We start from the raw sequence: 26196 nt of genomic DNA, 5'->3' as shown, positions 1-26196 counted from the left end.
AAGCCTAAGCAGTGTATGGGGGTGAGTCCGTTCCTCCTCGTGGTGCCCCTGGAAAAGGCCTGCTGCTGCAGGCCAAACTGAACGCGGACAAATCCTGTTGTAAATCTTTTGTGACAGGCTGAACAGAAGGTGTAATCTTCAAACTTTTAGAGATAACAACTACAGGAATGCCTGACACAAATAAGAATATGGTGAAGAAGAATAGGAAGAAGAAGAAGAATAGGAAGAAGAAGAATAGGAAGAAGAAGAAGAATAGGAAGAAGAAGAAGAATAGGAAGAAGAAGAAGAATAGGAGGAAGAAGAAGAAGAATAGGAAGAAGAAGAATAGGAAGAAGAAGAAGAATAGGAAGAAGAAGAAGAAGATACTGCTGCTGCTGCTGCTGCTAAAGATGATGAAGGAAAAAGTGTGGGAGAAGTAAAAAAGGAGGTGAAGAGCATGGAAGTAGTGAAATATACATATCTGACAAAAAAATTAAAGACTTTAACATAGTCAATATCTTTGTAACTACGAACGTCTTTAAAAAAAAAACCTAATTCCTGCTATTCCATTTGATTGGGCTAAACCTCTATGGCTTTAATGTCTCCAACACCTCCCACAATACATTCTACATTATTATTAGTTGCTTTTCTCCATGTAGAATTAACCAACAGGGAAAGAAAGGGTTTTTTTAATTCCGATATTTCTGTTCCATTGACTTGAATGCGACTTCCGGGATCGGAATCGGCGATACCCGATACTTTTTTTAGATCGGCCGATCCATTCCGATACGATATTTTTCAGTATCGGGTGGTATCGCTCAACACTAGACGAGATCCAAGACTCCATCTTGGATCAGGGCGAACAGGTGCAAGCAAGTCTGGAATCCTTACACACTGGCTCAAGATTGCATGGACCAGGGATCATCCCACTGAACGCCCACTTTTTTTTTTGTTACCATGGGTATAATACTACTCAGACAACACAGGGTTAGAGTAAAACAGTGTGGCAATACTTTATTGAACCACAAACAGATAATAACACATAGAACTGTCCCAACAAAATACCCTAGATGGTGCAACATTACAGAATTTCACCCTTCCACTGACTCGCCCAGATTAAAGCAACTGCGACTTCAACGGCCAACTACCTCTACCCATGGCACGCACAGAGACAAGGTAACAACAGGTAACAACAAGCTTAGGAAGCTGACAGTCCACTGAGGTACGAGGCCAGGTGACCTGACTTCTCTCAACATCTACATGGAGCCACAATAGTCAATCAGCATATTATAAAACACTGATTGTTCAGTGGCACCACACCCTTGTCATGCAGAAACAACAGAGAATGTTACAACAAAAAGTAACTCAAACGTCAACATCCAGGCTCATACGAACAATAGTCTTTGCTTCTTGACCAAACAATCTTAACAATTCCGAAACAGGGAAGAATAGGAAGCATTTAAGGAAGCCAGGATGGATGAACACAGAACTTAAGCACATGCTTAAAAGGAATAAAGAAATGTTTATAAAATGGAAAGAGGGAGGCATATTTAAAGAAGAATATAATGCTGTCTGCAGAACCTGCAGGGCACAAAACAGATTAGCTAAAGCTGACAATGAATTGAGGCTTGCAAGAGATGTCAAAAGCAATAATAAAGGATTTTGGGGATATGTCAAAAGTAAAAGAAAAGTCAAAGATGCTATAGGAGTTTTACAGGATGAAAATGATGAAATGGTAAGACAGGATGTTGAGAAGGCTGAACTTTTAAATTCCTATTTTGCATCTATTTTCTCTCAGAAAGGAAATGTAACATCAACTGTTCTTCACTGTCCTATTAAGGGAATAGAAGAATCCAGGATATCTATAAACAGAAAGATAGTGAGGAAACACTTAGCTAACCTAAATGAATTCAAGTCTCCAGGTCCAGATGAATTATACCTCAGAGTACTGAAGGAGATAGCAGAAGAAATTTTTGAACCCCTCTCCATAATCTTTGAAAATTCTTGGAGAACAGGAGATGTCCCAGAAGACTGGAGAAGAGCAAATGTTGTTCCTATCTTCAAAAAAGGGAAGAAGGTGGACCCAGGCAACTATGTCCCGGTGAGTCTGACTTCTATACCAGGAAAGATCTTTGAACAAATTATTAAACAACATGTATGTCAGTACCTGGATAAGAATGAAGTGATTAAACAGAGTCAGCATGGGTTTGTAACTAATAAGTCATGTCAGACTAACTTAATTTCCTTCTATGACAGAATCACTGATTGGGTGGATCAAGGAAATGCCGTAGATATAGTATATCTTGACTTCAGCAAAGCATTTGACAAAGTATCCCATACAATCCTTATTGAAAAAATGACTAGGTATGGAATGGACAAGGCAACTGTTAGGTGGATTCATAACTGGCTTAGTGATCGGACCCAAAGAGTGGTTGTAAATGGCTGCACATCCAGTTGGAAGAATGTCTCAAGTGGGTTACCACAGGGCTCTGTCCTGGGCCCTGTATTGTTCAACATCTTTATCAACGATTTAGATGAAGGAATTGAGGGTAAACTGATTAAATTTGCTGATGACACAAAGCTAGGAGGGATAGCTAATACTAGAGAAGAGAGAGAGGGGATTCAACAAGATATAAATAAACTGGAGAAGTGGGCAGCAACTAACAGAATGGTTTTTAACAGGGAAAAATGCAAAGTACTACATCTGGGCAATAAAAATGAAAAAAGCATATACAGAATGGGGAGGAATAGGGCTAAGCAACAGCACATGTGAAAAAGACTCGGGTATACTAATAGATCACAGACTGAATATGAGTCAACAGTGTGATGCAGCAGCAAAAAAGGCAAATGCAATTCTAGGATGTATTAACAGAAGCATACAGTCTAGATCACGTGAAGTCATTATTTCCCTCTACTCCTCTTTGGTCAGACCTCATCTGGAATACTGTGTCCAGTTTTGGGCACCACATTTTAAAAAAGACATCAACAAACTGGAGCAAGTTCAGAAAAGAGCGACCAGATTGGTGACCGGTCTGCAAACCCTGTCTTATGAGGAAAGGTTGCAGGATTTGGGAATGTTTAGTTTGCAAAAGAGAAGACTGGGAGGAGACTTAATAGCTGTGTACAAATATCTAAAGTGCTGTCACATTGTAGAAGGGTCAACTTTATTCTCATTTGCACAAGGAAAGACTAGAAGCAATGGGATGAAACTGAATGGGAGGAGACACAGATTAGATATTAGAAAAAACTTTTTGACAGTTAGAGTGATCAATGAGTGGAACAAGCTACGACGAGAAGTGGTGAGTTCTCCTTCAATGGAAGTCTTCAAACAGAGGCTGGACAGACATCTGACTGGGATGATTTAGCGAATCCTGCTTTGAGCAGGGGGTTGGACCAGATGGCCCAGGAGGTCCCTTCCAACTCTACGATTCTATGATTCTATGATTCAACCAAAGGCAAACACATAAATTCAAAAGTCAGCATAAAGATAAAAGTCTATGCATAATTGCTTACTTAAACTTACATCTGACATAATTAAGAAGAAATGCTGTGTTGTCACATTGCTCCTCCATCTTAAATAGCCAGTTGTGATAGACTTTCAATCATCCTTCTCTACTTACCGGCGACTATCCATCAGCATGTCTTGAAGCACAGACATGATTACACATATCATACAGTTTCCTCAGAGCATATTTCATTTTTTACTTTGCGAATAAACTCTGCACGTAATTGATGAGAACCGACTCGTATCCATTGTGTCAACACATGGTGTCCTCCACATCAAGTGGTTTCTGGATTAAATCCGATCAAGTGTCAGTGGCCTGGTATTTATTCTCTTAGAGCTGGCACAGCACCTATAGTTGCCATTTCTTTTATAGTTGCAGTTTCTTGTTGCAGTTATATATCCACTCTGGTCCTCTTCCCAAGGCAGAGCTGGTGGGGTTTGACATAGTGGCATATGAAACCTTGTGTGCATGCCTCACCTATGGTCTGCTGGGTCTATTTGTATCTGTATGCCTTCCTGGCTTTGGAGCCCTGGGATGGTGTCTATGAACATCAGTCCCCTGCAGCTCTCCATATCCGTCGGGCTGAGTAGTATCCCGCTGCTACCACCAAAATGTGGAGACATGGGGGCATCAACTGGTGCTGTAGTCCACTGGCCCACGACCGCATGTACCAGGGATCATCCCACTGAATGCCTGCTCACCTTTTACTCTGAGCATAATATTACTCAGACAACACAGAGTGAGGGTAAAACAGTGCGGTAATACTTAATTGAACCACGAACAGACAGTAACACATAGAACAGGCCCAGCAAAATACCCAAGATGGTCCATAATTACAGAGTCTCAGCCTTATGTTGACTCTCCGAGATTAAAGCAGCTGCGACTTCCAGGGCTGGCTACCCCCACCTGTTACACACACAGAGAGGAGGTAATGACAAGCTTAGGAAGCTGACGGTCTACTGAGGTATGAGGCCAGGTGACCAGAGGGTCACAACCTGTCTTCTCCAAACATCTCCATGGAGACAGGTGACCGGTGGACCCCAAACCTGGCTTACCCAAACATATACATCGGGCTCAGGTGACTGGTGGGTCCAAATCCTGGCTTCACGAAATGTATCCATGGGTTCAGTGATGGTCAGAGCACCAGGACTACCCCTGTCATTAATTCATCTGTTACTAATCAATGTTAAAGCTAAAAATGCTGCCCCAAGCCTTCTCCCATGCATTCATGCTGCATAATTATACTATTTGTATCTGGGTCAATTGATGCCACATTTGCTGGTGTTAACCTCTAGTTTGAGCTGTTTTGAAATATTTTTGGCCCCAATGAAGGCGTTGTCTATGTGTTTGGTTCTATTGTATTACTTGGGGTTCGGATATACTCGTTGAACCGTACAGCGAAGATGTTCGGTGAACATCAGGGTGTTCATTGATCCGAACCTTGAAAAGTTCGCTCATCTCTACCCAGCAGGCATGACCGCTTGAAGATGCTCAAATTAATCCCCAATTATCATCAGAACAGAGGTCCTAATTGTGTGACATAATGGCTCTCTATCTAGACATATTCATCAGGAAGGACTTCCCTGGCCGTTCATCAAGTAAACAAAGGCAACCCCAGCCATCAGATAGTCAGTATACCGGGTTTCTTTACAGGTAAAGGCAGATATTCATTGGGAAACAGAGGAAATATTGAAGCTTGGGATAAGACGAAAGTCCAAAAGTAAGTGGGCCTCCCTAATTGTAATTGTTCCGAAATAGGACCAAACCATATTTTGTGGGTACTACAAAACTTGCGATCATCTGATCACTCGTGCTATGCACAGTATTGCCACAGGATTGCTGTATATAACAAATATCATGGTCCCCTATGAATGGCAGCCACAAACTGGTTTTCACAGGAGTACCATTATGACAGCCACGCGGGTCATCAGCAGACTTCTGGTCATAATGGCAACCCATCAGCGAACCACCATCATTTCACTGCGGCACCAATGGACACACAGAACGGTTAGTCCACCTGCACAGTAAATGCTACTGTCACAGATTGACAGCGGCATTTAAAAGTTTAACAGGCGCGGACAGAACCCCGCTCCTCTCGGATGTTCGAGGCAGATGATGGTTGAATAACACAAGTAGACAACATTGATTGTAATATGTTTATCAAAAATTTATGAATATTAAAGTTCAAATGTCCAACGTCATATCCACTGCTGAGCAGCTCTGAAAAAAACACTTGTAGAGACTCTCCAGGTCTTGGAAACTGCATCTGCTCATGTTCTCAGCGCAGGTCAGTGCAGATATTCACCTTTTTCTTCCAAGATGTGTCATGCCTGTATAGAAGCGATAAGTCGCCTTTCTCATTAACCTGAAAACAATTAAAAGACATGTTTTAAAAAAAACTAGACAATATCCACTGGTTATCAAATGAAACAAACTCAGCAAAGGCAACTTCAGCGTTATATTTCTGGTCATCAGCTGAAGCTGAAATCGACATGAAATATTGCATTATATATTGTCTGCAAAAAGGGCCAATCCGGAAATTGATAAAAGGAAGTTGCCAATATTAATGTAATGATAGAAAAATGCAATATGAGCCATATGACTGGTGAGAGCGCTCACAATAGATCTGTACGGCTTGTAATGTCTGAGGGACGCATCTCGCCCGTCAGATCGTGTGTTGGCGATTCTTCCGCAGCAGTAGGCTGATAACCTTCATCATTTCCTGCTTTTCTCAACCAGAATTAAAAAATTGTACAGCGAGAAAAAATAATTATAAGAAATACAGAAATAAAAACTGTATTCCATTTCTTCTATTATTACACCTTGCTTACACTATCATGTCCTCGCTGTTGCTCTTCTTGAAAACAAGAATGATTGTTACTTCCAATGATTTAGTTTTGACATGAAGAACATATATAAATGGAGGAAAACCACAGAAATATTTACCTGGAAAATCCATGGTGGAAGCTTTGTGTCAATCAGAATAGGTGGATTCTGGACATTTGCTGTTAGCTGCTTGTGATGAAGATGTAAACTGATTGTCTCCCTACGTGGGGAAAAAAGGCAAAGTATAAAAAAACATTTAAAGTTTAAATGATAAAACTCAATAAGAGACTAAATTAGAGGCTCAAGACTCTCAATATTTTAAAAATCACTTCTTATAGATTGCTGACGATAGTGGAGGCTCCGTTCTTACCTCCATCACAGGTAGATGAGATGACAATATTTAGATAAGTCTCATTATTCAAGAAACGAACCTGAAAATATAAAGAAAAATAATTACATCCAACAAAGCGTAAACTCATAGAAGCTTTTCCAAAGCATTGTAGATAGATGCTGGGAATTGCCAATCATTCCATATCCAGCCAGTTATGGCAAATGGAACCGGGGTTTATCTGGTAACCTATGAGGACGGATTCCGGATATTTCCTGCTAATTGCTGGTGATGAACACAGATATTCATTGTCTCACTACTCAGCGAAAATAGATAAAAGTGTCTGAACTTTATAAAGAAACCAAATTAGAGACGGAATATTCTGAAGAATAGTTACATGTTTAGCTGATGGACAGTTGACGTAATCGGCCTCCGCACCGGCGACAGAAACATTTGTTCTCGGCTATTTTTCGAAAACGCCCAATTCTGCAAAGATAAGAGGAATATTGGTTACTGGACTGGAATGAATGTTCACTTATACCATGGATTTAATTAAAAAGGACAAATTGAAACCAATATATTAAGATCTGGCCCCAGCACAGAAAATGTAACATGTCACATCCTAAACCCTACGGCTCTGACGTCAGTCCGCTCTGATAGTAGTAAAGTATAGAAGCATTCTACCAACAGAACCGCACGGACGTCTCCGCAGTGATTGTGTGTCATGAGGAGATAAATCATAAAGTCCACTTACTCTTTATCACACAGGTCGCATTTATACTTGTACTTATAGTGGATGGTATAACTGTGATGTTCTGTCACTTTTGGCAGCTCGGGATGGATACGATTTACCCTCCTGGTGAGAGCCTGCCACCACGGGCCATGGTTGTCTCTTTGTTCACCGATGTGTAGCCAACAGGCCGCATGGCACAACTCGTGCGCAAGTGTGGATCGTACTCGCACTAAAACAAGAGGTTATACAGTTATGAGAAAATCTGAGTACACCCTGATTGAACTGTTTGGTTTTACATAGCAAGACAAAATACATCCTGATATGAACAACACATGACAAGTCAACCAGCCATTAGTTACAGAAAAATACTTAAAAATGCAGCAGCAGCGAGTGAAAAATAAGTACACCCCATGAATCAATACCTTTTAGAATCATCTTTAGCAGCAATAACTGGAAGTTGCATCAATGGTGTACTTAATTTATCACACATTGCTCTGGAATTTTGACTAAGTTTTTAAAGAAAAAAAAAAAACACTACATCATCATTTATTTATCATGTTGTTTTCTTCTGAGATTGAATTTCCCTACTTTTAGGACTTTCTAAGGACCTGATACTTTTTTTTATTTTCTCCTGATATGTAAAATATTAGAATTCATAGAGGGTGTACTTAGTTTTTCTTATGACAGTATGTACAGTGATCGTATAAGATGTATTACATCACAAGCAGCAGTTTTTTGCCCTGTATACAGGTTGTCTTATGAAGCCGCAGGATGGATGTGATGTGAAACCTACCGGCAGAATCCAAGACTTTCTCAGAAAGCTCAATAACTGAGACTCGGCGGTTGTTATCCAGCTTGTTCCAGCACTGAGCGGATGTTGATGTCAGCCTCTTGCTCCATGAAATGTCCATTTTCACAGGGAGCTAAAATAGAGGAAACAAATTCCATTACATCATTAAACTCTTTGAACCTAGTCTTACAAAGTCCCCAACTCTCATGTGTGATTTACAGCACTGGTCTACTTGTATGGGGTCTACCGAGAGATCCAAGATGTGAGAACAAAAATAAAAATAAACTTTTTTGAAAATGTCCAAATATCAACTAAATGGTTTTTATATATGTAAAAATCCTGCGAACTTCAAGCCAAAAGTTGCTAATCTTTTTGTCTCTGCGTGGTGGATCATCTAAGGTTTTCCTCTCATCCCACAGATAAGAAGAAGGTGATGACATTTACCAAACTAAGTGAGATTTACCTGATCTATTCCATAACTATATTACAGAGACATGACAAAGGGGTTATGATACCCTTCAGAAAGTTATAGATATTTTTCTTGGAATTTGTTGTTTAATGGGGGAGATAATAGAGAAGTCATGTATCACCCAGAAACCGATGAAAAGATGTGATACCTTATTCCCGAAGATTGTCCTGTTGTACAGATCGTACAGTCGCTCCACCAGCTCATTCTTTGTTTCCTGGAAGTTGGTAACATAGATGGAAGTGGGAGAAATAATCTCTTCCAGGAAACAGCTGGGGATGTTACATAGTGGTGTCCTGGGAAAGATAAGGAATCATATATAAATCCACAGGAAACATCTTGCCTAATTCATGGCTTTATATAGAGGTAGATGCACCTGGCATAGCTTACCTCTCCTCTGTATCAGAGCTCTCCTCGCTGTCAGATGGTGAATTATCTGTAGAGAAATATTGAAGCGTGAAAATACTTTTTATAAGGTTCAAATCAGACATGTTAGTATGCAGGTCCGTAGTAAAGAGAGGTCTATAGATTATATAGAGTGTAGACCACTAATAAGACTATGAATATGGGATCTGACCAAAGCAGAACACGTAGCTGACCAGACCACCAGAAATCCACAGGATCATCCATTGGGATCAGGTTCTGAAATTATAATGGGGTTCAACAACGACAGGGCCTATAAACTCTCAGACGTCTATTCCACCTATTGCTCAGCTAATCGATCCTTATTAATGTTGTATGTGCTCAGTACAAGATCAGAAGTGAATGTGTCCTGAATGACTGGAGGGTGGACCCTCAAATGGTAAGGGTCCGTTCTCTGGGGCCTTCATGTAAAATAAGACTAGATGTCCTATCACCTTATTTCCTGATTTATGGTAGCCTCCATTGGGTTTAATGGAGATGTGGGATTCCTTGTGCAGGGCTTTCTCTATTGATGTATATTGGATTTATGAAAAGAGAAAAGCAAATGTATTGCACATCTGTAATAAATTCTATAGGGACAGCAATGGCCATAAGTCAACATGGCGGTGAGTTGTTCTCCCAATATGGAAGTGTCTGAGATATAGGACCCACACCAATCAGGCATGTGTAAAATAGGATTACCTCTGTAAGGTATCTTTAATTTAACCCCTTAACACCTATGTACAGCGCTCGTCAGTAGAGAATGAATGGAGAGGTCTCTGGAGTTGAGCCCGCCTCTTTCCCGGCAGATGATGGTTTTGTCATTCAGCCATCATCTGCCTCTGACAGTCGAGAGTAGACTGGAGCTCTGCCTGCTTCTGTTAACCTGTTAAATGCTGCTGCCATTCTCTGACAGTGGCATTTACAGCACATTTCCCAGGTGGCTCACTGTTCCAACTCCTGATCAGTGCCCTTGTAATTGTTAGATTTGGAAACTGACCTGTGACAGTACAAAAAACTCATTGATATTTCTACAATAACATAAACCTGGATTGTGTCTAGAAATGATAACTTACTATTGTATGTGAAAGTTCCTCTAGTATTTGATTCGTCATCATCAATACTACTGATGTCATCGGAGCTGTGAAATGAATGTAACAGAATATGAGCCACCATTAGTCATTAATCCCCATCATGGACTATCTAGTAATGGAGGAGGTGTAAGTCTTACCAGGTGGAACTGTCCGTATCATCTGATGATGGTGAAATCAGATCTGTGGGGGCAACACAACATAAATCCCTTATTAGACTATTGTAATAGCAACGACTGAGGCTCAATATCAAATAAATACATTCTAATAAAGTATGCAGTGTACCCCTATATGTACATGGGGCGAAAAATCACATTCAGCTGCAGTAACTCACACTGTGCATGGCCACCATCAGAAGAAATCCCCAAATCTCATTTCTGGCTGACTTAAGAGCGAATGTATGAATAATGTCCCTGACAACATTGTGAAAATGGTGGTGGTGGACCTACACCAATAAAGCTTGACTAAAATAGGATTACCCCTTTATTGTATCTTTCATTTAAAAATGCACAGACCCTTCTATAATTTACCTTTAATTGTTACTTTTGGAAACTGATCTGTGACAGTACAGAAGGTTTAGTGTTCTTTCTACAATAACCCCGGATGTTATCTAGAAATGATAACTTACTATTATACGTGGAAGTTCCTGCCCTATTGGAATCATTGTCATCATCATTAAGAATGATGTCATCGGAACTGTGAAATAAATGTAACAGGTATTAATCATTAATCCCCATCATGTACTTAGTAATGGAGGAGACGTGTGTCTTACCAGGTGGTACTGTCCGGACCATGATCTGATGGTGGTAAACTCAGATCTGTGGGGGCAACACAACATAAACCTCTTATTAGAATATTGTAATAGCAATGACTGAGGCTCAATATCAAAAGAAATAAATCCTAATAAAGTATCCAGTGTACCCCTATATGTACATGGGGCACAAAATGCATTCAGCTACAGTAATCTGCCCTGTACATGGCCACCATGAGAAGAAATCCCCAAATCCCACTTCTGTCTGACTTCATAACACCTGCATGAATATTCCTGACCAAATGCTGAAAAGAAATGGTTAATATGAGCTCATTTACTGTAGGCTTCTAATAGAAATAAATCCAAGCCCTGACCACAATGTGCACGTGATCTGCACCCAATGACTACAATATGGCATCGATATGTATCAGAGCCTTTACTCTGGATTAGGGGTACAGTACCTGGTAAACTCGGAGTCGGGCCCGAATTGAAGCCAGTGATGTTATCTCGGCCATGAGACCTAGGAATTGGCTTCTTTCTTGGATGATACTGAAAAAATGGCAAACACGTCAGATATAATCTATAACCATGAACTTCTCCAATCTATAATATTTCTCCATATTCCACTGATTACAGGTAGACTCAGATATGGATGTGGTTTCCATTGGCCTGTGCTTATTTCATATACAGAGTGTAAAGGGTGTACCGGACACTTATGGTTAGCTATGGATAGGGGTGGTGGTGACATTTGTGTCTTCTTACAATATTATTATGTATCGTGTACATGGACATATTGTCACAAATATTACAAGTGAGTGCAGTCTTTACTCTGCAAACATGATCCAAAGTATCACCCCATCTACTTGGAGCTATATGTTTGGTCCCACCATCTTTTTCTGGAACATTTGTCCCAAATATATTTTAGTAATTTAAGACTATAAAATGATACCTGATGGAAGTCGTCATCATCACTGCTGTCCTCGCTGTCAGAGAGAACTATAATTCGCTTAAATCGCTTTTTTCGCATCATATTAGCACAAGTCACTCACAACACTCCTCTCTCCACAAACGCCTGCAAAAACCCTCAACGGAATCCTGGATGACGGAGCGTTCTATAGCGTCCAGCCATTTGTGACATCATTAGAATGCTGCAATTGTTTGCTCATTTTTTATATTTTACAACTTTAATTGTACAAAACATACTGTACAAATACAAAAAAAGGAAATCAGATAAAAACAACAATCTTCCTAATTCCTTCACTCCAGACCTTTTTCCAATTGTTCAGAAATATATAATAATTAAAAAAACACATAAATCAACGTAAGAAATAAAGAAACTCCACTAATGTTTAAGCTGTTGATTATCCCTTTCTCCGTGTTTTAATGCTCTCCACTACATTTTTTTCCAATTGTTCTCCCAATTTTCAAAATTCTCTGAGGAGTAAAACCAGACCCTGTCATATTTTGTAACTCTCTTAAGTAATTTCTTCTCTTGTGTAATACTCCATTTTTTCCTTATCCATTTCCTAAAGAAATCCACTCTTGCTATATAAAGCCGCCTACTTAAGACTCTTCGTCCTCATTTCATCTCTTCCGCTCCAAAGAGCCTTTTACAATTGTGGACTTGATCTCAATGGAGGTCTGAGTCCCCAGTTTCCAATCTATATCTTCATACCTTCTGATAAATGTATCACATCTGCCCAAGTTCCTTACACAGTTTACAAGTATTGTCCGCTTTCTTCTTCATTCTGTAGAGTGCTTGGTGAAAATAATGGGACCAATGGATCAACTGGGTCAATTTATGAATTTATTGATTGACATCCCACTTATATGTAAATATATATGTATATATAGTGACTCTAATATTTACTCCATACATTAATCTAACTCTCAAAGATAAAATTATGCATGTAATCTCCAGTTATTAGTGTATAAATGTATTTATTACATTATAGCATATTGTATGTTATATACAAGGTTATTATTATTAGATTTTTTTCGTGTGGCAAATGATCAATAAGTAATACATTCCTCTGAGTGTTGATGTGAAAGTTGTTTGATCCCTTCGTACTCTTCACCGCTTGTTGAATCTGACAATATCTAAAATCGTGAACTCTACTTAAAGGGGTTGTCCCACAAACAAAGTTCGTTTTAATCAATAGATCTCAGAATAATAATAATTTCCATGATTGGATGTGTTTAAATGAAATGTTCCTGTGCTGAGATAATCTTATAAATGTGCCCCTGCTGTGTACTGTGTAATGGCCGTGTCTGACCATGCAGGAACATTGTCTGATCACACCACAGCTCCTGGGCAAGGGAGGAAGCCAAAGAGAGTATACAGACATTAAGGTACCGTCACACTTAGCGATGCACCAGTGATCCCGACAGCGATATGACCCGGTCAGGATCGCTGGTGCATCGTTAAGTGGTCGCTAGTGAGCTGCCAAACAAGCAGATCTCACCAGCGACATTGCGGGGTCGGGGGTCGCTATTTACCTGTCAGACAAGGCGATGAAGACGTCTTCCCGCTCGCGTCCACGCGTCGCTCGTCTCCACAGCAGGAAGCTGGCGACGAGAAACGGCTCAGGCCGTTCTCGCGCGATCAGCGATAATCAGCGAGGGAGCCGGTTGGAGGTAAGAATCACACATAGCGATATCGCTGCTACGTCACAAAACCAGTGACATTATAGCGATATTGCTAGCGATATCGCTATGTGTGACGGGGCCTTTACAGTACAGGATCGTAAATTCTTTCTTTGAGGTAAATCTTTTTTTAAAAATATGCAGGGAAATGCTTTATCTCACAAAAGGAATTAGCGGTGATCCAATGCTGTAATGTCTGTATACTCTCTTTTGCTTCCCCCCCAGCCGAGGAGCTGTGGTATGATCAGACCATGTTTCTGTATGGTCAGACACGGCCATTACACTGTACACAGCAGGGGCACATTTATAAGATTATCTTGGTACAGAAACATTTTTTTTAAAAGACATCCAATTGTAGAACTTATTATTATTCCAAGATCTACTGATCTGGGAATAATAAGTCTGATATTAAGTCTGATAATAAGTCTGGTCTAATTGTACTGATTAAATGAGAGCTTACTGCAGAGACCACAGCAGTGGGTGAATGAGAAGAATAAATGAGTTTGTTTTTTTAATCAGAACTTTATAGTGGCCAGAATACTGTATGGAGAACTGTGGGGGTGCATTATACTACATGAACAACTATAGGCAGTGCATTATACTGTATGTAGGACTATGGGGTCCATTTTACTACATGGAGGACTATGAAGCAGTGAATTATAATGTGGATTTGGCGACATTATGAGGGTCTGGCTGTGGGGACATTACAAGAGGGGCTGGTTGTGGGCACATTACAAGAGGGGCTGACTGTGGGAACATTACAAGGGGCTGGCTTTGGGGACATTACAAGAGGGGCTCTGGGGGACATCATATTATATGGGAGGCTGTTGGGGGCATTATAATGTATGTTAAGGGCTGTGCTGGTGACCATACTATATAATGGGGGCTGTGGTGGACATCATACTGCATAGGGGGCTGTGGTGGACATCATAGTGTATATTTGGAAGTTGTTGTGTATATACTGTATGGGTGGCTGTGGTGACCATCTTGCTGTGTAGTGGTACAGTTTGGAGAGGACAAAATGGTGAGCAGTATGAGAGCATAGTGTAAAGAGAAGGCACAAAATGGATATGGAAAGGGGACAGCGTGAAATGGTGCACAGTATGGACAAAGGTTAGCATAGCAGGGGACAGTAAGGAGATATAGAGAGTGCAAGGGAAAGCAGTGGACAGGGGGCAACCATGGTATAGGCCGTGGTTCTTAATGATGGACATTGTGGCAGTTATAAAAAACAAAAAAACAAAATGCCTAGACCTGTGGCAACCTCCAAATATCAAATCATCATATAAGAAAAATCAGGAAGTCATATTGCCATAAAAATATAAATTTTTATTAGGTAGTATTAAAATGGTACAATGAACCTACTAAAAAGTTAAAAAAAATGGCAAACAATGCAAAAAAGAACGGCTATTGGAGGAATGAAAAAGCCAGATGGTATGCACTAATAAGCAAATAATAGGTTGTATGAATTAATCTCACAATGCGAGTAATACACATATATATATACATATCAAGCAGCCAGAGGGCCTGCTAGCAAAGTGCACAGTGCATAAAAAAACAGTAACCAGCTTTATAATGCTCATAATGTAGAGAGGGCACATACTATATACAATAGTAGTGGCGAAAATATATTATCCATATGTGAACCATATTAGGAGCAATCAGCTCTATTGCCTAAAAAACAATTGCTTCAATATCCGAGTGTCCCAAATTAGACTCAAGTGATGCGGTAAGGAAAAAGCACAGAGAGCAGGCTGAGAGATAAGTTAAACTTGGCAGCTGAATGCAATACGTCATACCTCCAATGAGCCATGGCACCCCCGACGCCAGTTTCGCATGTTGCTTCTTCTAAGGGAACGTGCGCACACGCACAGCAGCACCTCTCGCCTGCCTGCCGCCCACCCTTCCTATCCACGCTCTGGCACAGCAGCAGCTGCTGAATGATGACGTCATTCAGCGGCGCTCCTCTGTGTCAGGAAGCGCGGGCGGCGGGCAGGAAGCAGGACGGATCCTTGCAGCTCCGCTGCTATTTTCTTTTGCAGGCAGCAGAGCTACTTTGATCGCTCCCTGCCCGCTGCCCTACAGGGCCCCCCATGGCAGTACCAGATCGCAGCTCTGAATCTCCCCGGTTCGGGGAGCCGGCTGCTTTTTTAACAAGCGGTTCCATCGAACCAGGGAGAACCGGCCAAATCCCACCCCTGGGTGTATGTATAGAAAAAATATTCCGGCACTCTCTTTGCAGGAGAAATGTTATTTCTTTATTCACAAGATAGGAATCCAGAAAGGTTTATAATAATGTAACGTTTCGGTCTCAATTAGGACCTTCTTCAGACTTAATATATACAGAAAAAAAAAACAAAGTACATAGTCAGTCAATGTGAACTGGTTTACATACACATAATGCATCAAAGACTTTAGTACATAGAAGCAGAAAAGATGGCTGCTAAACCCAAAAAGAGAGGTATCTCTATGTCATAAAGAAAAAAAACACAAATATATCACAAGACAAAATATGTAATAAATGATAAGCCTTTCACGCATAGTACATATTAAGGAAAAATGATCAATCTGAGATATAGCACTGCATAATTTAAATATAAACACTATGTACAATCTGACTTAATATTTAATAGAGTAATACTAATAGAGGGGATGGAAAAATATAATATAGCATCAGCATATATCAGAATCACTAAGATATGTAGTATTGTATGGCTGATGAAAAGAATAAGAAAAAGTCAGGCATTTCTAGCCAGAAAAAAATGTAAAAAAAAATGAAAATAAAATTAGGGAAAATAAGACAAAAAAATTCTAATGCCTCTTTCCCTTATAAACCTCCAGAGATGCCCCGTGTGTTCCCTTGTATAATTAGTAGGTGAAATCGCCTATCATGGCACTGATAAAAGGTAACTGCATGGTTAATACTAACATAGGCAAAAGGAGCCCAGCATAGTGTGCCCGTGAAAAAACATATTCAGCTTACCATATAAGCGCAGGAAACGGGGTGTCTGTGATAACGGCGCCTGTCAGAAATGCGGGTGTCTGCTGCAGGTATAGAGGTCGCTAAAGTGAAAGTGCCAGTGTTCGGACTTATGTATCGTTTGTGTGTCAGGGATAGAGTGTGCGCCCAGGGTCACATGTGTCGGCTTCCCAGAAGTGTGTCTGCTTGTAATGGATGCATCCCTGTGGAATGCAGGGTGGAACGCACAACCGGAAGTGCGTCAGGGTAAAATGGCCGCGAACGGAAGTACCGGTGACACGCATAGTGGAACGCAGAGGAAGTTGTGATGACATCTGGATTCTCTTTTGTAACCAGGGATTCATTTGTAGAAGGAGTCAATTGTAGAGAATGTTTCAAATAGAGCAAAAGACAATAGGCACAAAAATATAATAAAGGGTATAAAGGTAAAATGAGAGTTGTAGGCCTGGTGCTCTGAGAGCCCTGCCAAATTAAGGCAACACACATGAAAGAGACCCAACTTGGAGTCTAAACCTTTCCAAATAAATTAGGGGCAGACACCAGGAAAAGTGGCATCAATTGACCCACAGTAAAAATGTGTTAATGGCACAGGAACAGTCATCGATGGGCCATGCATGAGGTGTCATGGTCTGGGGCATCATTTAGAGCTTTGAATTTAAGTTTAACCTAATATGAGGTGGGTGAGGGACCGATGTGAGCCTTCTTTTCTGGGAGCCCTGATACATCATGCAACAGCTCAAATTGCTTTTTTCAACCACACTTGGGTGACACAAATATCAGCTTTTTAGACCACAAGTGTTAGAAAAATTTAAGGATATTAATACAGGTAGTTGACTGAAAGTAAGTGCAAGCCTGCCAGTCTGGGAGCCCTACTGCTACATGAAACACACATGAAGGAGACCCAACTTGCAGTGCAAACATTTGAAAAATAAAATATTTCCACGCATCAATAAAGTGGCATCAATTTCCCCATAATAGAAATAGGGTAATGGGCCTCTGACACCCCTTCCACTACAAGCAACCCACGAGATGGAAACCCAACTTGGAGTGTCCATATTTAAAAAAAAATTGTCACACACCACTATAGTGTCATCAATTTTCCCTTAGTAGAAATAGTATAAGGGGCTTCTGGCACCCCTTCCACTACAGGCAACCCACCAGATGGAGACCCAACTTGGAATCTCCACATTTCAAAAAATTATTGTCACACACCCCTAAAGTGGCATCAGTTTCCCAGAGTAGAAATAGTATAATGGGCCTCTGATGCCCCTTCCACTACAGGCAACCCAACAACCCAATGAAGATCCAACTTGGAGTACCAACATTTAAAAAAATGATTGTCACACACCACTTAAGTTGCATCATATTTCACAGAGTATAAACCGTGTAATGGACCACTGACACAACTTCCACTACTGGCTACCTACCAGATGGAGACCTAACTTGGAGTCTCCACATTTAAAAAAAAATAGTGAACACCACTAAAGTGGCATCAATTTCTACAGAGTAGAAATAATATAATGGGCCCTGACACCCTTTCCACTACAGGCAACCTAACAGATAGAGACCCAACTTGGAATCTCCGCAACTTTTTGATATCGGGTGCTCTGGTCCACTGTGTAATACCGTAATTATATGGGTACTATGGAATCTGATCGCGAGGGACAATATGAGACAGAGACCAAAGTTGATGTAAATAAGTATATTTCACAAGAGTGACAAAACTAAACATAATACTTTCTGCAACAGTAACAGAAACGCAGCACAATATGGAATAATGCAGGTAAAGCAAAACCGGCAGTACACTTTCTGCAATTGTAACGAAAACTCAGCACAATATGGATATGTCCTAAGCGACTGAAGAGCAGGGTAAGACCCCTCTTTATAATCAGTTCAACAGTACTAATACTCAAGTGCGCACAGGGCACAGAATGTAGGACATAGAAGTCCAGCAGCAGATTCCGTATGTAAGGAAGTACAACGTATTAATGAGGCAGTCCCACGATGTAGTAAATCAGCATGCACACAGTACTAGGGTGCATAAGTCCAGCTAACATAAGGGTGAAATGCACACGGTATTCAAACATAGAAGTCCAGTGTGACCCAGGAGAAGCAAAACAGGAGAAGGTCGCTATACGTATGTACCTATGGGGCTGAAAGTCCTGCACAAGTCCAGCAACGCAGCCCCAACAGACTCAGACACAAAGGAGATGGCAAAAGTCATGATTCCATAATGGCCACAGCAGCTCCAAGGGTGATCATCTCCACCCCAGACTTCCACACAGTAGTTGATTCTTGCAGGGCAGTAGGCAGCAGAATGTAGAGGGGAAGAGCACCAAGTAATGAGAAGCAGCCACAGCAGGGAGTCCGGTAGCAGATGGGCAGGAGCCAGGCAGCAACAAAATACTCAGCCACAGGAGAGCACATGACCCTGACTTAAATAATCAGGACAGACAAGCAGTTCCATGACAGGACGAGATTAGTGTTGAGCTTTCCGATACCGCAAGTATCGGGTATTGGCCGATATTTGCTGTATCGGAATTCCGATACTGACTTCTGATACTTTTTTTCATATCGGATACCGGAATCGGAAGTTCCCATAATGCTATCAGCCCGCTCGCTTTGATTCAGCCAATGGGATTCCTCAGAAGTGTGGGCACATCCTGTTAGGCATGTAGGCATGTTAACTATTTTCATGGCTGTGATTGGCTGCTGAAATGATGTCATGATGCACTATAAAAGCCACTGCCGCTGCCATTTCTGGTCACTTTGCTGTGAATTCAGTTAGGGACAGGCTGCTGTTGAAGACTGTGAGGGACAGTTAGAAATAGCGATTCTCAAAACAATATTGTGCTTTACCCAGGCTACATAAACCACCACTGTAGCTTGCTTTTCCCTAGCAGCAGTGTTCACAGCTGTCTGCAAGGGCTGTATGAGTGCAGCTCACGCTGTGGAGTGGGTCCTGCAGCCACGTCTGGTTGTAGGCCACCCAGCGTGCCTCACTGCTGCCTCATACATATTCTTCTTTTTGAGCTGCTTATTTTAAAAAAAATTCTATCTAGTGTGCTTCCATCCGTATCCATATACGTTGGTTGCAAACACTAGTAGTAGACAGCGGAGCCTTTCTGCAGCCTGTCAGTGCTAGTGCCCACTTAGCTGCACTGTTCACGGCTGTCTGAGAGGTCTCTGACTGTGTGTGAGTGCAGCTCACGCTGAGTAGTGTGTCCTGCAGCTACATCTGGTTGTAGGCCGCTCAGCGTGTCACTGCCTCACACATTTTTCTTTTATCGCAGCTCATTTTTTCTCCTATTAGTGTGCATCCATCCGTATCCATATACGGTGGTTGCAAACACTCTAGGAGTACACAGCGGAGCCTTTCTGCAGCCTGTCACTGCTAGTGCCCACTTAGCTGCACTGTTCACGGCTGTCTGAGAGGTCTCTGACTGTGTGTGAATGCAGCTCACGCTGAGTAGTGTGTCCTGCAGCTACGTCTGTTTGTAGGCTGCTCAGTGTGCGTCACTGCCTCACACATATATTTCTTTAATTGCAGCTCATTTTTTCTTCTCCTATTAGTGTGCATCCATCCATATCCATCTACATTGTTTGGTTGCAAACACTATATAGGAGTAGACAGAGGAGCCTTTTTTTTGGCTTGTGCCCTTCAGCTGCAGCCAGATTAGTATTACTCAATTTTTTGGAGCCTCATCTTTTGCATTGTAGGTTACCTGCCTGCATTGTAATAGCTCCAGAAAGTTGGTGATACTCTCACTTTCAAATCTTTGGTCACATCCTTTTAGTTTTTTTTCCCCAAGAAAAAAAACAACAAAGTTCACCAAACACTACATTTGAAAGTTGTGTAGGCCACATTATCTCCTATTAAAGTGTAGTCGACACACACACTTCATAAAATTAGTGTTTCTTATACCTGTAACCAGCTGTTCAGGAATAAGCACACTAAGGCCCCCCCTTTGTACTTTTCTGCCTATCTTTCTCAGTCTAGCAAGATGAAGAAGGCAGGGAGTAAGGCACGTGGCCGTGGGCGTGGAGTTTCAGCAGGGAGAGGACGTGGGGATTCTGCAGGGAGAGGACGTGGGGATTCTGCAGGGAGAGGACGTGGGGATTCTGTGCCTGCTGTTGGCACCAGTGAGTCAGCATCCCCCAGTTTCAGCAGGCAACAGTCCTTTATGCGCAGCTTTGTAGGACCTCACCGTACCCCACTGCTGCGGGAGGAACAAGTTGAAGCCGTTGTCGGATGGATGGCAGCTAACTTCAATTACTTCCACATCCTCTCAGGGCCAGAGCACCGAAGAGCCACCATCTGTCTCTTCACCACCTGCCAAATTGCCCAGGCAGTCAGAGACCCCTGGACAGGAGCCATCACAGTCTCTACTTCTGTTCTCGGAATCTGTTGGTTTGGAAAGATGGGGCCAGCCAAGCAGCATTCCAGAATGTGAAGAAGAGGGAGTATGCAGTGATGCGCAACTTCTTTGTCCCTCTGAATCTGATGAGGCGGCTGGGCCAGTGCCTATGGTCAGCACACCTCAGTACGCATCAGATGATGTCGAGACTCAGTTACCACTTTCTGGTGCGTACGGTGCTGGCGAGACAACCCAGGAGAAGCAGGTGTTTGAAGAGGGGAGTGTAGATGGTGAGGTCCTTGACCCATCATGGCGTGAGGAACAGGAAGGTGGTGGGAGCAGCTCTGAGGAAGAGATTCCCCGAACGGCCAAAACCGGAGGGAGGGGGTAGACTTGGTTGCCTGTAGCCTCCACTTCGGCACCTGTTAGGAGCATTCCACTTTCAAAAGGCAAAAAGGGCGCTCCCAAGACTTGCAGTGCGTGGTCCTTTTTTGACACAGTTGCAGATGACATTTGCTTTGTCAAATGCAAGCTGTGTCATCAGAGAGTAAAAAGAGGGAAAAATGTCAGCAACCTCAATACCACTAATATGTGGAAACATGTGCGGACCAAGCACGAGCTGGAGTTACACAGACACACTGAAGATGTAGGCCAACGTACAGCACCACCAACCACCTCTTCAGCTCGTGTTGGGGCCTCTTCCTCCAGCTCACACACAGCTTGTTCGGCTTCCTCACAGGATCACCAAGGAAGAACCTCTGGCACTGTTGTCCGGAGACCCTGTGACATTCCACCCACAGCACCACGTTCCCAGTCATCCTCACACTCCCAGGCCACTCGGCAGCCATCGGTAGCACAGGCATGGGGGAAAAGGCGGCCATACTCGGCAAACCATCCCCGAGCATAGGCTCTGAATGCTGGCATTGCCAAACTACTGGCCCTTGAAATGCTGTCATTCAGGCTGGTGGAGACTGACACCTTCCGGGACTTCATGGCATTGGCAGTCCCACAATACACTGTGCCCAGCCGCTTTTATTTCAGCAGGCGAGCCGTCCCTGCCCTGCAGAAACATGTGGAGGCAAGCATAAAACATGCGCTACTAAACACCGTCAGTAGCAAGGTCCACCTGACCACCGATGCGTGGACCAGTAACCATGGACAGGGAAGATACCTTTCCCTCACTGCCCATTGGGTCAATGTTGTGGAGCCGGGTACAGATCTGGAGAGTGGCGCTCTACGTGTTCTGCCAACTCCACGGATTGCAGGAATCCAGTCTGTACACATTGACTCCTCCTCCTACTCCAGTTACTCTGAAACAGCGCAGCAGGAGCCTGTTACGATCGATATGAGCACAGCCGTGGCCAAACGTCAACAGGCCGTACTGAAATTAATTTCACTGGGGAATCGAAGCCACACAGCGCAGGAGCTCTGGAATGCCATCAAGCAGGAGAGCGACGTGTGGTTTCTGCCAGCGAATCTCCAGCCGGGCTTGGTAGTGTGTGACAATGGCCGAAATCTGGTGGCAGCTCTTGGCCTTAGCAACCTCACTCACATCCCATGTCTGGCACATGTGCTCAACTTGGTCGTGCAGAGCTTTCTGAGGGATTATCCCGATCTTGATGCACTGTTTCACAAGGTCCGCATAGAGTGCGCTCACTTGCGGCGCTTCAGCACGGCAAGATCGCGCCTTGCTGCTCTGCAGCGCCGATTACGCCTTCCGGAACATCGCATCATATGTGACCTACCCACCAGGTGGAATTCAACTTTACATATGTTGGAGCGGTTGTGTGAGCAGCAGGCAGCAGTCATGGAGTACCAGCTGCATCAGGCGCAAACAAGTCGCAATGTGCGCCGGTCACACTTCAGCACCACTGAGTGGGCCTCTATGAAGGACATCTGCTTCGTTTTGCGTGCCTTCGATGATTCCACCCGGATGGCGAGTTCAGATGATGCACTAGTCAGCATGACTGTCCCCCTTATCTGCATGCTTCAAAAAACACTGCAAGCACTAAGGGATGAGGTTTTGGAAGAGGTGGAGGATGAGGAGTCCCAAATGCCATCTGCTTCTGGACATTCTGCGCTATGTGCTTCCTCACAAAGGCCTAGGCAGGGGACACTTTGTGAGGAGGATGAGGAGGAGTCGATGGAGGAGGAAGACATCTCTCCACAGGAGGGAGGTACACAAAGCTGTAGTCAGTATGTACAGCGTGGGTGGGGTGATGCAGAGCAGGCAGAGATCACGCCTCAAGCAGGGGACAGCGGTTCTTTGGCAGTTGGGAGTCTGCAGCACATGGTTGACTTCATGCTGCAGTGCCAGAGAAACGACCGCTGCATCGCCCACATTCTCTACACGGCTGATTATTGGGTGTACACCCTCTTAGATCCTCGCTACCGGGACAACTTGCAAACCCTCATACCAACGTTGAACCGGGAGCGTAAACTGCAGGAGTACCAAGACACACTGGTGCAGTCCATCATGTTTTCCATTCCACCCGACAACAGTGGTGCTAGTGCTTTACAAAGCACCTCTGTGCGTCGACCCAGTGGAGGAAACTCGGCACAAAGAGGGAGCAGAGGCAGCACCTCAGCATAAGGCAAGACCACTATGGCCCAAATGTGGCAAAGTTTTGTGGGTCCGCCACAATTGTCTACACCATCACTGACCGCTCCAGTCAGCAGGAGGCAACGTTTCCGTCAGATGGTGACAGACTACATGTCTTGCCCTGTGAGTGTACTCCCAGATGGCTCTTCCCCCTTCAAGTTTTGGGTCTCTAAGCTGGATACATGGACAGAGCTTAGCCAATATGCATTGGAGGTGCTGGCTTGCCCTGCTGCCAGTGTATTATCGGAACGTGTCTTTAGTGCCGCAGGTGGTGTACTAACAGACCGTCGCACGCGACTTTCTTCCGATAATGTCGACCGGCTTACTTTTCTGAAAATGAACAAGGCCTGGATCTCCCCAGAATTTGCCAGTCCTCTTCCAAACTAAATAATTGGTTGGCAACTATATCCGGGTCTCCTGTTGTGTTCATGTTTCTACCTCCTGAACTATAATCCCTGGGCTTCAACACAGCCAGTTGTTGCTCAGATGTGTCGTCTGCACAGAGAAAAACACTAGCTCCTGTGTTAGTGGGGTTCAGTAACGCCAGCTGCTCCCCTGCTGTGTGGACGGCAAAGTCTCCTGCTCCATCCACATTCAAACTACTACTGATTTTTAACCCTGCTCCACTTAGGCCTCTGGCTCCACTGTCTCTAGTATTTCCCCTGGCCTCCAACCCCGCCAGTGACAGCTCTTAAGTGGCGTCTGCATAATCCACACTTCTTCCAGTGTTAGGCTACTTTCACACATCAGGTTTTCGCCGTCAGGCGCGTTCCGGCGTCTTGCCGGAGCGCCGGATCCGGCAAATGTTTTGTAAAACCGGATGTGACGGATCCGGTTTTCTGCCGGATCCGTCTTGCGCATGACAGCCAAAACCGGATCCGTCTCATCCGGTTCATCCGGTTTTCGATCCGTTTTTCGACGGATTACGCCAGATCCGGTTTTTAAAAAGGCCCCTTGTGGCCTTCCGAACGAGATTGGCTACTGAAAAACTATATATACCGTGTTCCTACAGCCCTTCTTTGACAGGTTGTAGAGGAGAAAGTGCAGGTTGGAGAGAAGAGCAAGTGACTGGTGAAGATGGATGTTGTGATTGGAAATATTTTGTAGAATTTGGCGGATTTTACAGCGGAGGCGAATCGTTTGAGGGTGATCTGGAGAAGGAGAGAGCGAGACAGCAGCGCATCAGGCATCGTAGACGACGTTTTTGGATCCACCCCATCACAGCCAAGAGAATAACGCGTGGGGTCTATTCTACACTCTGCATGGACCTTAGACGAAACCCGGATAAATTTTTGGGATATGTTCGGATGAAAATGGAGAATTTTGATTACTTGGTGGAGCGCATTGCACACCTCATAAGAAAATCGGACACCTATTCCCGCTTCTCTGTTTCACCCGCAGAGCGTCTGATGGTGACTTTAAGGTAAGCCACATTTATTGGATATGCTCGCATCAGAGCACACTTTCACAGCAATCTTGTTGGTGGTAGTTTGTATCTCCAAGTGTTATAGCCAGGGCTGTGGAGTCGGTAAGCCACAGTTGCTACTCCGACTCCTGGATTTTATCAGGCTCCGACTCCGACTCCGGCTCCGACTCCGACTCCGACTCCTTCATAAATGGCCAATTCATAACAACAAATTTACTGTTGTAAAATATTAAACATCGTGCGTATTCAGTTTCTCACCATCATATAAGTAATCAGACCACTTAGAGCAAAAACTACATTTATTAGAATACAATTAGAATATAGCAAATAACTTTTATAAACTTTTCTAAACTGTAAGTAAATATGCAATAAACACTTTTATGCAGTTAATAAGAAGAAATCTATAAATTTGTCCTCAGAAAAAGTATTGCCTCTGTCAGATCCTCCATGGATGCCCTCAAATCTGATCTAATTATTTTGAGAGCAGAGAACAACCTCTCTACACTAACTTGTGTTGGTGGCAAAGCAGTAACCACTCGGGCAACATCTCTGACAATGCCAGGATACAGAGGAATCGCTTGTTGCACTGTTATTTTTGATGAATGGTCAAATTTCTCAATTTCTTTTAGTGCACATGAAAAATTCTGCTGAAATGTACTGGTTGTGTTCCTTGATGGGGATGACTCTTCTTCTATGCGGGAACGCTTTGCACGGTCCTTGTGATCCAAATATTTTTCAAAATTAAATTCTTCATCAGTTGATGATGAGGGTGAAGATGTGGCAGGACGACCAAATTCTTCTTGTTCCTCCTGACTGTTCTGCAACCCTTTCATCCTTACTGCTATTTCAAACAGAGCTTCTTTTCCTTTACTTAGCTGTTGATCATCTAGAAGAATCCGATGCATTGGGTCTACATAAACAGCTGCCAAAAGAATGTTATTTTGTAATAGTAGCTCCTCTCTCCGTTTCATTGATGCAGCAATGCCACTTGCAATTAACCCTCCTCTTTGGGACAGGCGAAACATCAGGTTCTTCCACTCCTTTAAGAAAATACCTGGAGTTAAGTCCTCTGCTTGTAATTTTTTAGTCACTGTAAATGGGTGCTCTAGCAATTTTTCCAGCTCAGTCACCTGATTCCACTGACTTTCATTTAGCGTCAGTTGAGGGTTAGCCATGTCTACAAGAAAGGTTTTCAGTTCAACCAAGCGCTGAATCATTAAGTAAGTACTGCCCCATCGTGTGGCTTGATCAATAATTGCCCCTTTTCCAGCACGTCTCTTCAAAATTGAGTCAACTTTAGGGGTTCTGGCAA

The sequence above is a fragment of the Dendrobates tinctorius genome, unplaced genomic scaffold, assembly GCF_039654945.1.
Source record: "Dendrobates tinctorius isolate UK_male_01 unplaced genomic scaffold, ASM3965494v1 ptg000164l, whole genome shotgun sequence".
NCBI lineage: Eukaryota > Metazoa > Chordata > Amphibia > Anura > Dendrobatidae > Dendrobates > Dendrobates tinctorius.
The sequence above is the reverse complement of the archived record's forward strand: the minus strand, read 5'-3'. Positions refer to the sequence as shown.